The sequence below is a fragment of the Pongo abelii genome, chromosome 16 (assembly GCF_028885655.2).
Source record: "Pongo abelii isolate AG06213 chromosome 16, NHGRI_mPonAbe1-v2.0_pri, whole genome shotgun sequence".
NCBI lineage: Eukaryota > Metazoa > Chordata > Mammalia > Primates > Hominidae > Pongo > Pongo abelii.
Window position 1 is genome coordinate 37892836 of NC_072001.2, and position 12601 is coordinate 37905436.

General features: G+C 43.2%; 1 long non-coding RNA gene across 1 annotated transcript; it reads right to left on the reverse strand.

The window, feature by feature from the left end:
• Positions 1-500: 500 nt before the first annotated feature.
• LOC129050469 (uncharacterized) lies at positions 501-12344 on the reverse strand. The gene is made up of 2 exons (XR_008514097.2): positions 9790-12344; positions 501-883 (listed from the first exon to the last, which is right to left on the reverse strand). It is a non-coding gene; the product is annotated as an uncharacterized LOC129050469 (long non-coding RNA).
• Positions 12345-12601: the final 257 nt, after the last annotated feature.

Genomic DNA, 12601 nt, shown 5'->3' on the forward strand with positions numbered 1-12601 from the left:
GGCCACCACAGCCGGCTAACTTTTGTATTATTGTTATTATTATTATTATTTTTTGAGATGAAGTCTTACTCTTGTCACCCAGGCTGGAGTGCAATGGCATGATCTTGGCTCACTGCAACCTCTGCCTCCCGGGTTCAAGTGACCCTCTTGCCTCAGCCTCCCGAGTAGCTGGGATTACAGGCACCCGCCAACATGCCCAGCTAATTTTTCTATTTTTAGTAGAGATGGGGTTTCACCATGTTGGCCAGGCTGGTCTTGAACTCCTGACCTCAGGCAATCAGCCCGCCTCGGCCTCCCAAAGTGCTGGGATTACAGGCGTGAGCCACTGCGCCCAGCACTTTTGTAATCTTAGTAGAGACAGGGTTTCACCATGTTGGCCAGGTTGGTCTTGAACTTCTGACCTCAAGTGATCTGCCCGCCTCGTCCTCCCAAAGTGCTGGGATTACAAGCGTGAGCCACCGCACCCAGCCAGCAGTCCATTTCATTTTGAAGAGGACAAAATGAGGATTTGCTTTATTTTGGGGTCAGGGCTCTGTACTTTCTTCCTAACAAATGACTGAGATAATTTGAGTGGTATATAGTCTGACATTCTACTTTTTGGATTTCCTCTGCCTTTTTGTCTTCTCTTCAGTCCACTGGAGCTTAGACTGCCCAGTCTCCTTGAGCATCCCTGAGTAGATGGTGATCAAGGCTGCTTCTCCGCTTGGAGTTCCCGTACATCTGTTTTGTTCTGTCCTGCTGCTGGTCTTCGGCAGACGGCAGTGATCATGCAGCAATTTATCAAGGATGAGACTGAGACAGTGTCTGTGTATTCTATTATCCTTGGCGGAGGACAGTCTCTTTCCCTTGGAGACACGAGTGGAGGCTATTAACCTCAGGGAGTCTGTTGGGGCAGAGATACCTGAAATCAGTCAGAGGATAAGCAGAAAAAAGACATGACATTTGAAAACAGAGATGAAGTAACAGGATGTTAGATCACGAAGGAGTCCTGGAGCCAAGGGAGGGCAGAACCTGGATCCGAGTCACAGCTGTATTTGGGATTGTGTGGAGCTTGCTCTCCGTAGGGTCTCCTGTTAATAGGCAAACCACATGTCCTAGTCTGCTCAGGATGCTCCTGGTTCATACCTGTTGCCTGGGGCAATTAACAGTAGCAACCCCATTCATTCTTAAAAGTGTTCTGATTTGTATGATAGATTACACTGTCACCCTACCTATTCACTGCACTAGATAGTCTATCAATATCCCAAGAGGATGCTATGCTTGACAGTCCAGTAAACCATATACTTAAAGCAGGACCAAGAAACTAGTCTAAATGGGTCAGGGGTTTTATTGGAGAAACTGTGGGTTTCCTAGTTCTTACTTTGTGTTAAATTTTAATAATATCCAAATTTCTTTTGACCTTTATTTCTCCTTTCCTTCTAGCTAAGAAAGGGTTTTGTTTTGTTTTGTTTGAGCTGGAGTCTTGCTTTGTCACCCAGGCTGGAGTGCAGTGGCGCGATCTCGGCTCACTGCAACCTTTGTCTCCTAGGTTCAAGCGATTCTCCTGCCTCAGCCTCCTGAGTAGCTGAGATTACAGGCGCATGCCACTTCACCCGGCTAATTTTTTTGTATTTTTTAGTGGAGATGGGGTTTCACCATGTTGGCCAGTCTGGTCTCCAACTCCTGACCTCAAGTGATCCACCTGCCTCGGCCTCCCAAAATGCTGGGATTACAGGCATGAGCTACCGCGCCCAGCCTTGTAAATTGCTTTTTTTTTTACTAAAAAATGTATTTAAGTATTCCTCTGTTAACAGGTTGTTACCAATGTTTGGCCACTACAAATCATGCATATACATACTTGTTTCCGATATACTGCATTTATTTGTTTTCTTCTCTGCCAATGAAGAAATCACAGGGGGAAAAAATCATAAGATCAGTGGGATGATTAAGTGAGATAATGCTTATAAAAGCATGTAACACAGCACCTGGTACAGAGTAAATGTTCAATCAAGCCCCTATTATTATCACTTAAATATTACTGGTTCCATAAATTACTTTTTCTTGTCTCAGAAAGCCCTCACCTTAGGGGCTTCTGACTAGTGGAAATAGAGCCCTATGTCCTCAAGGTCATGGGCAAGAGCAGGGCATGTCTATATAAAACGCCTTCCTAACCAGGTGTGGTGGCCCACATCTGTAATCCCAGCACTTTGGGAGGCCGAGGTGGGCAGATCACCTGAGGTAAGGAGTTCAAGACCAGCCTGGTCAGCATGGTGAAACCCCATCTTTACTAAAAATACAAAAATTAGCTGGGCATGGTGGCGGGCACCTGTAGTCCCAGCTACTCGGGAGGCTGAGGCAGGAGAATTGCTTGAACTCGGGAGGCAGAGGTTGCAGTGAGCCGAGATCGTGTCACTGCACTCCAGCCTGGGTGACAAGAGAGAAACTCCGTCTCAAAAAAAAAAAAAAAAAAAAAAAAAAAGCCTTCCTAAAGCAGGGTTCCAAATGAGGATCCTGAAGTTCTTGTGGTCTAAAATCTCTTTCAGTTCCCAAATGAAAAGTGAATCTGATGATTTTTTCATTTCTGTAGGGGCTAAAATGCCATTTGAAGTTGTCATTAAGGCATTAAATTTTCCTCATCTCCAAAGCGTAAGGTTCCAAATACCTAGAGAGGTGAGGCTGTGAGAGATGGGAGGATGAGAGAGGTCGTTCAAAGGCTGCAAAGGAGAATGAGATAGAAGAAGTGGGCCTGCCACTCGGAACATGAGCTTTGTTTGGAGGAACTCCTGTAGAGACTGGAGTGGGAAGCGGCAAGGTAAAGAGCTGCCTCCACTTTTATGTTTCATAATACGTTTTTTAGATGTTTCTTCCCAGCCAGAAATTGTCAATATGATTAAGAGTCAGCTGTCTGACCTCAAAAGAAGGAGGCCAGCTGCCCTTTAAATATGTCTCTGCAGTTGAGGGCATCCAATAAAAGCCATCTTGGTATGAAAAATCAATTTTTTTCTTTGCTGTTTATGTTTTTTTTTCTTAAAAAGCTTTGAACAACATAGCAAAAAATAAGAAAGGAGGGCTGTGCTCCAGATGTGCAAGCTTTCCTAGAAGAAAAAAAGATCTAAAAAGCTTCTTCACCACCTGTCCTGGTGAGGCAAACAGAGGACTTGACTTCACATGAGAAAGCTAATCAAAGAAAAAACTCTACTTGTCAGAATTTTCTCTCTAGTTTTCATCCTACAGAGGCACATCCTGACAAGCTGTAGAGTTCCTCCACTGACCAAAAGCAAAAAACAACCAGACAAAGTAACTTAAAATAGGGCTGAGTAGGACTGAAAGTTTAAGGAACTATTAAAAACAAAGGAAACACGCTAATTCTACCCAACAAAGAAATAGGAAACACGTCAGGAGACAGAAGGGAAAGAAATAAAATCTGCTATCCATGTTTAATCTTTGTCTACTTCCAGAAGACTCACAAAATTTAAAACAAGTACAAATGAAAATACAGAACACACTTTAACAAAAACAGATCAGTAGGTGGTCACCATGCAGCCCCTATTTCTCAGGGCCACGAGAATGATAGCACAGATGAATTAAGCCCACATGCCCGAAGCAAAAATTTCATTTTGGTCTTTAGTCTTATTCTCTTCTCGACTAGAGACTAACAACAGTAAGTCAAACCACTTCGAGTTTCAGCAGTTTTCCTTCCTATTTCTGTACTAAAGAGTTATGAAAATGGCTCTTGGCAAATATGAGGAAAAGGAAAAGCAACAAGCCTTATTTGACTGCACTGAGGCTGTCTGTGCAGAATCTGTGCAGACTCTTCAGAGGTGGGGGTGTCAGTGCAAGAGACGAACAGCACACAGGGCTCTTAGCCTTGCCATTTTGTTTGAAAGGCTATAGAAACTGACTGGTAGGTGCCAGGCGTTGTGATAGTTACTATATATATATATATATATTTGCATTTAATCCTTCAGTAGGCCAGTGAAGTGGAAATTTGTATTTCTGTCTTTTGTTTGTTTGTTTGTTTTTTTGAGATGGAGTCTCACTCTGTCGCCCAGGCTAGAGTGCAGTGGCACGACCTTGGCTCACTGCAAGCTCCGCCTCCCAGGTTCACGCCATTCTCCTGCCTCAGCCTCCCGAGTAGCTGGGACTACAGTCGCCCACCACCACGCCTGGCTAATTTTTTGTATTTTTAGTAGAGATGGGGTTTCACCTTGTTAGCCAGGATGGTCTCAATCTCCTGACCTCGTGATCTGCCCGCCTTGGCCTCCCAAAGTGTTGGGATTACAGGCGTGAGCCACTGCGCCTGGCTTGTATTTCTGTTTTACACAGAGTTTAAGAACTCAGAGTTTAAGTATCATGGTCAAAGTCATATATTCTAAATGGGGGTGGGCCAATATTTGAACAAAGATCAGAGAAGAAGCAATGTATTTTCTGTGCTGTGAGCAGGCATATTTGCTCTGAAATTTGAACTGAGAGGCAGTTCTGAGATGTTCTGCAGACTGGGGCCCAGAATTGGTGCCCTGACAAACCACAGCCACAGGCATGATGGTATAGTAGCTAAGGAATCAGCTCTCTATGGCAGGAATGAAGCACAGGCAGAGAGAAGGAGAGACCAGGAGCCACTGAGGGACAGGTGTATGTGCAACATTTAAAGCTACAGATAGGCCAGGTGCAGTGGCTCACACCTATAATCCCAGCACTCTGGGAGGCCAAGGCAGGCAGATTGCTTGAGCTCAGGAGTCAGAGACCAGCCTAGGCAACATGGCCAAACCCTGTCTCTACAAAAAATACCAAAATTAGCTGGGTGTGGTGGTGTATGCTTGTACATCCAGTTACTTGGGAGGCTGAAGCGGGAGGATTGCTTGAGCCAGGGAGGTGGACGCTGCAGTGAGCCAAGATCACACCACTGCACTCCTGCCTGGGGCACAGAGGGAGACCCTGTCTCAAAAAAATTTAAAAATTTAAAAAAAAAAAAAAAAGCTACAGATGATGCCTGGACCCTCTCCCAGGCCCACTGGATGGAAATCACCAGGAACTCAGACCAGAGCTGAGAACACTGATCTAGCTTGAGTAGATTCTGTTCCTTGAAATCTTAAAATGACTTTGACCTACCCCAGACCCTTTGTCCTTTCTACTACAGCTCATTGCCCTTATCTAAGCATAGAAATAGTGATTAATTCAGGAAAAAGGTACCAAAAAGAAGGAGAATACAAAAAGAAGGAATCTGATGGCTAGAAGCCTCCTCTCAGCTCAGCTAATGACCACTTTTGTGGTTATTTTTGTTTAACATTGTCAGAGTTTGCTGAAAGAATGTGGAATCTCATTTCTTGAATATTTGTAAAGAGGACATGTATCCACCTACCAGAATGATTCCAGTGCCAATGCTTCTGCCTGAAAATCAATGAGTGTGTTTTTCTGTTTTTTTTTTTTTTTCTCCAGACAGAGTCTTGTTCTGTCACCCAGGTTGGAGTGCAGTGGCACAATCTCGACTCACTGCAACCTCTGCCCCCGGGTTCAAGCGATTCTCCTGCCTCAGCCTCCCAAGTAGCTGGGACTAGATGCACGTGTCACCATGCCCAGCTAATTTTTGTATTCTTAATAGAGACGGGGTTTCACCATGTTGGCTAGGCTGGCCTCGAACTCTTGACCTCATGATCTGCCCACCTTGGCCTCCCAAAGTGCTGCGATTACAGGTGTGAGCCACCGCACCCGGCCAAGTGTGTCTTTCAAGTCCCAGTCCCAGGATGTTACTGAAACCGCCTTTGCAAAAATTATAAATGAGAAAATTATGACTGATCTAACTGACTCCATCTTGCTTCTAACCTCCAAGCTGTCTTTGTTCATTCCTGGGCATGGGCCCAACTAACTTTGGAAGAAATTTAGTTTACAGTTTAGCTTTCAAACAAAGACAATAACAGCCCTTTTGCAAAACAAACCCCCTTCCTGCCTGGAGATGAGACTGCTTTTTTAGAACTAGCAAATTAGCTACAGGATTAGAAATTATGGTCTAGGAGTCATGCAGCTGGAGATTCTGAACCTCCTCAAATTGTTCCTGGGGATAACATCACTATTGTAAAACCTAAGATCAGTGCTTAACATACTTTGCAGACCCTACACTTGACGGATCAGCTGGCACCACTCAGACGGATAAACTGGCTCATCCTGTCTTGTGGCCCCCACCCAAGAACTGACTCAGCGCAAGAGGACGGTTTCGACTCGCTGTGATCTCATCTCTGACCTGACCAATCAGCAGCTCCCCACTCTCCAACCCCCTACCCACCAAATTATCCTTAAAAACCCTGATTCCCGAGTTTTCAGGGAGACTGATTTGAGTACTAATAAAATTCCAGTCTCCCATACAGCCGGCTCTGCGTGAATTAAACTCTTTCTTTATTGCAATTCCCCTGTCTTGATAAATCGGCTCTGTCTCAGCAGCGGGCAAGGTGAACCCGTTGGGCAGTTACCTTATTTGTTAAATGCCATACCAAGTTCCTTGCAGTATGTGCATATTCAGCGTCCTCGCTCCGATAAAAGGAGACATATACATGGGTTATTCTAAAAGATACTAATTCCACACATCACCAGAAGAAAATTATTTGTGATGGCATCACTTTTCTACTTACCTATAACCTTCTAAGGAGGATGTACCTTAATGAGAAACCTTGTTTTGCTGAGTGAGGTAAAGGGAAGGAGGATATAATTTTGGAGCAAGGAGAGAACTAAATTGTTTTGCATTAGAAAAGAGATGCGGGGGAGGAGAAAGGCTAGAGGGGTTTTCAACCTTAATTTCCCATTAGAATCTCCTGGGGAGTTTTTAAAACTAGGAAACCTGAGTTTCACTTTCAGCAATTCAGATTCTATTAGTCTGGATGGGCCCCACCTGGGTATTTTTGAGAACCAGTGGTAAACAGAGAAGAGGACTTGGTGGTTGGTGTTTTCTAGTGAAACTGCTGTGCCATATAACATCTGTCTTTCTGGAATATGCCTCAGAAATCTAGACTAATCATTAACACTTTGGAAATTTGATTTCTTTCTTTCTTTTTTTTTTTTTTTAAATGGAGTGAAGTATCATGTTTGGCCTCAAAGTGGCTGTGGAGGGCAGAGTGTGCTCATGGTCTTGGTGGCACTGGGGGCAAAACATATTTTACAGCTGCAAAGAAGAAAGAAGCAAAGGGTGGAGAAGGTTCAGAAGCTCACAAGTGAATATATTAGCAGATTTGTATGTTTTATTGCTTCTATCAAATAAAAAATTTTTTTGAGATACAGAAGGTTTCTTCTTGGTGGCATACAAGAAGCATACACTCACATTCTAAACAAGGCATTCTAAATAAAATGAAGTAAAATAAAACACAGCAAAGCCAACATCAACAGAAGATTACCCTTTCTCTTTGACTCATACTTTGTCTTAGACATTATATGATTCAAGAGATGCATGCGTGGTTTGTAAATTTCCCAGACCTTTGTTTCTCTGGCCTTGAGATATGTCACTGCCCTTCTGCAGAAAGTGAAGATGTAGTGACAAGCAGTGGAAGAAAAAAGGATTCCTAGGCTAGTATAAGACAGCCCTCCTCTACTCCCATTGGTCTTACAGGTGAGGGATTCTTCAGCTTTTGTGTGTGTGTGTGTGACGGAGTTTCTCTCTTGTTGCCCAAGCTGGAGTGCAATGGCATGATCTCTGCCCACCGCAACCTCTGCCTCCTGGATTCAAGCGATTCTCCTGCCTCAGCCTCCCGAGTAGCTGGGACCGCAGCCCGGCTAATTTTTTGTATTTTTAGTAGAGACAGGGTTTCACCATGTTGTTCAGGCTGGTCTCGAACTCCTGACCTCAGGTGATCCACCCGCCTCAGCCTCCCAAAGTGCTAGGATTACAGACGTGAGCCACCGTGCCCCGCTGATCCATCAGCTTTTAATTTTTTTTAATTTTTTTTTTCTTGAGATGGAGTTTCTCTCTTGTTGTCCAGGCTGGAGTGCAATGGCGCAATCTAGGCTCACTGCAATCTCCACCTCCTGGGTTCAAGCAATTCTCCTGCCTCAGCCTCCCAAGTAGTTGGGATTACAGGCATGCACCACCACTTCTGGCTAATTTTTTGTATTTAGTAGAGATGAGGTTTCACTAGGTTGGTCAGGCTGGTCTGGAACTCCTGACCTTGTGATCCACCTGCTTCGGTCTCCCAAAGTTCTGGGATTACAGGCATGAGCCACCGCACCCGGCCATCTTTCAGCTTTTAAAGATAAAGAGGCCAGGCCACGAAGGGTAAGTCAGTTCATTCTGCCATCCACCTGGAATGCTGACAAAGTATTGTTAGTAGGGCAAGTTGAAAACTTCGAATACAGTGGTGATTGATCTCAATCAATTTTTGGTGTTTTGTTAGATGCTTTATAAATATACTAATGGAGGATAATGGCACATCCATTCATTAAAAATATTATTTAGGCTGGGCGCGGTGGCTCATGCCTGTAATCCCAGCTCTCAGGAGGCTGAGGCAGAAGAATTGCTGAACCCGGGAGGCAGAGGTTGCAGTGAGCCAAGATCACCCCACTGCACTCCAGCCTGGGTGACAGAGTGAGACTCTGTCTCAAAAAATAAAATAAAATAAAAAATATATATAATTTATACAACACTTTTTTCAATGCCAGGCACTGTATTAACCACTGAAGAGAAAATAGTTCTCACCCTTCTGGTCTATTTGATTGTTCCCAGGCTTCATTCCTTAAGAAAATACTCAGTTGCATTTTTCAGAACAAACCATTTACAAATGAGTTTGTTCTGTTACTTAAGAACTGATATAGAGATGCTGATCTAGAGGAATAGTTGCGTTCAAGACCCTTACTCCTCCCTGCTGCCCCCTTCTCTCCCCTCATTTGTCCAGGAATATATCACTTCACTGAGTATCCAAAATAAAGCTGTTTGAAGTACTGAATCTAGGGTTCATAATAGAATTTTTTATCTTGAAGAATTTAAGTCATAATCAGTTCTCCTTAGCAGTCAAAACAAAATTAAAATCACCCCATAGGGTTACCAAAGTTCATACTAATAATATTATAGAATGTAAAATTTGTATTAGTCACATTACTGTTCTTATTTGTGGCCTATTATGATATATGTAAATTTAAAAAAAAGAAAAACAGATTCTACCACTTAAAGCAAAGGAATAGTAACAAATCAAACCAAGGCATATCCAGAAAATCCAATTTACGAATTCCTAGGCTCCACAACTAACACTGAGCTAAAGAGGCCAACGACATAAGTCAACATGCTACAGAGGTAGTCACATTGATCTCTGGGAAGGGTCCATGGGTGTGTGTGCCAGGAGGGGAGGACCTGAGGTTAGAGAGAACAGCAATTATAGTCCTTTATTAAAGCAAACAGAATCCAGGTCTGCTTTTCCAACGTCAACCTATCAACTTAAGGCGAATTTGTCTCCTGTCCTTTTTTTCAAGAACATTGTCTAAGATGGTGGCTTGTTTATTTATGTCTTAGAATTATGGATTGACTTTCCTCCAGAAGGCCTCTCTGCTAAAATTTAAACATGTTTTAGATGTCTTCTTCCTGTCGTTGTCACCCAGCTCAAAAGAGAGAGTAAGAGAGCCGTGTGGTCCTGCTGTGCAATAATAATTGAGTGTTTGCAAATAACCCCATTTGACATATGCATTTATTCTTACATATTAAAACATCTTTTTTTTTTTTTTTTTTTTGGAGAGGAAAGATTGACAACAATTTTCAATTACACATAATGTGCTCTTATTCCGTATTGTCTTTTTCGGTTTGCTCCCTACTCAGCCTGGGGGTAGATTATTTTCCTTTCCCATCACCTGTGTTTCTTCCTGAGCCTTTCCAGCTTCTCATCTGGCTGCTTTTCATTTCTTTAAACAACTTGCAAATTCAGCCTTCTCTGGTCACAATTTTGAAGTCACAATCTAAATGTTTTTGTCAGCTCAATAAGCTTTCTTCACTTAAATAATAAAATAAAATAAAAGAGGATTAGCAGGCACTGGGAAGACAGTGCTGTATCTTGGCAAGAAAGATCAGGCTTTTCTCAACGGTATCATGAAATTCAGAAAGGAAAAGACACTACAGAACTGGCCAATTTTTCGGTGGCTCACACCTGTAATCCCAGCACTTTGGGAGGCCGAGGTGGGCGCATCATGAAGTCAGGAGTTGGAGATCAGCCTGACCAACATCGTGAAACTCCATCTCTACTAAAAAAAATACAAAAATTAGCCGGGCGTGGTGGTGCATGCCTGTAATTCCAGCTACTCAGGAGGCTAAGGCAGGAGAATTGCTTGAACCTGGGAGGCGGAGGTTGCAGCGAGCTGAGATTGCGCCACTGCACTCCAGCCTGGGTGACAGAGTGAGACTCTCTCTCAGGAAAAAATACATAAATAAATAAAATAAAAGAACTGGCCTTTTTTTTTTAATATTGATAATAAGATGGCTAAGGCCATTCTAATTATGTGTATGTGTCTATGCGTGGTTGAAAGTGCAGAGAGAGCCAGCGGTAAGGTGCCCTATATGGCAGTGACAGGATTTTTTCCTACTCTGTGGAAATTGCAGCAAGTAGGACTCTTCCTCTATGACAATTTCCTACTCCTCTTTACAGAGGTCAGACTTAGACTTCTAGAATGTTCTGTTGTTGGGTCACCCAGCCACAGATGAAACAGTATAGTATGTGTGCTCATGACTGGGAGAGAATCAGTCACTACACTACCTTATGATGAGCTCCCGTTGTCATTACTAATTCAGCGTGAGATTCTAGGGTGATGGGAAACTCCAGCATGGAGCCACCTGCCTTGTGAAAATGTCACATCTTACTGATCCTAGATTGGAAGCCTGGGCCATCCAGGCTCTGCGAGCCTTTTGGCACAGAGCCTTTTATGGCTCTCCTGGCAGGAGATACATTCAGGCTGCATCTGAAAGTGGGCAAAATTGGCAGAAGATAGAACAAATAGAGTCGGTAGAAGCTGATTTTTAATGAAAGGGTTATTGGGCCTCTGGAGTATGTTTTGTCTTCATATCCCTAGGGCCTAGCATAGTGCCTGCATGTAACAGATACTTAAGAACTGTTGTCTGGGCTGGGCGCGGTGGCTCACTCTTGTAATTCCAGCACTTTGGGAGGCCGAGGTGGGCAGATCATGAGGTCAGGAGTTCGAGACCAGCCTGGCCAACACAGTGAAACCCCATCTCTACTAAAAATACAAAAATTAGCTGGGCGTGGTTGTGGGTGCCTGTAATCCCAGCTACTTGGGAGGCTGAGGCAGGAGAATTGCTTGAACCCAGGAGGTGGAGGTTGCAGTGAGCCGAGATTGTGCCACTGCACTCCAGCCTGGGCAACAGAGCTAGACTCCGTCTCGAAAAATAAATAAATAAATAAAATAAAATAAAAACTGTTGAATGATTAAATGAATTTGAATGAATGTATTAAATGGCATTCCCAATGAAGACAGGTGGCTTGAATTCCTCATTGTACGAAGATGGTATTTCGAGAGAATCCTAAGCCTCACTTATCCATCCATCCGTTTAAGAAATATTACTGAGCATCTCCTATGTATTCCTTAGCACTTTCTGTGAAATTATCTGCTTCATTTAGACTTCTTACCCCCACCCAGCTGGGTCCTAGAATGTAAGCTCCTTGAGGGTAGTGAGCTTCTCGTCCTTATTGCTATGTCTTTAGCACTTAGACCAGAGCTTTAGTAATGGGGAGAAGTCCTCAAAATGCGATAGACTGAATTTTCTTCCAGCTAGTATTGTCTGACTTGCCAATGGCTCCAAATTGTTCCCTGTATTAAAACCCACTGGTGGCTGGGGGAGGTGGCTCTTGTGTTGGGCTTGAGATCTTCCCCTGTCAAGGGCCACTTGCTCATCTACTGATCAGCCTCTGCTGTTATTCCAGACCACGTCCCATGGCCACCTTGCATCTTTCCCCATCTCATTTGATTAGAGCTGATATACAAACTCCAGTTTTTCCATATTTTCTAAAAGTTCAGTTTTTTAAGTGTAGTGTTTGGTATTCCTTTGTTTTGGCCATTTCTGTTCTCAGTGTATTTCATAAAATTCAAAAAATGCTGGAGGTTAAAAGTGCAACTTTCCTCCCGTAGGAAAATGTTTAATGCCTTTGGCAAAACTGTTTTTTCTCTGTGCTGCTGAGATAGGATGGGTCTCATAAACCTCCCAGAGTTCAGGCTAGAGAAGAGTAACTCCTAGACTAAAGACTGCCTGCAAGAATTGCTCCAGCTTCCTGGAGCATCCTTTATTCTGCATTTGCTTCTTGAGTCCCTATTCTGAAATCTACTTTCTGTTACAGAGGGGAAGAAGCCAAGAGGAAGAAAGATATTTGCATAGAACTCCACAGTTTACAAAGCCTTTTCACATGTTATCTTTTAAAAATCCTTGCCATTAAACTGTGAAATGTGTGCTATCTCCGTTTAGAGATGAGGAAATAGAGGCTTAGAGAGGTTAAATAACACGCTAACAAGGAATGAAAGTGTCATTCCAACCCAAATCTCCCAAATATGAACCTTACATGTTTTTCTACTCCCAAACGATGTCACAAATGAGCTTCTTAAGTTTGCTAGATTTTTGTTTCCTGGTTACTTCTCTGTGGATGTTATGGTTCCCCAAACTTGC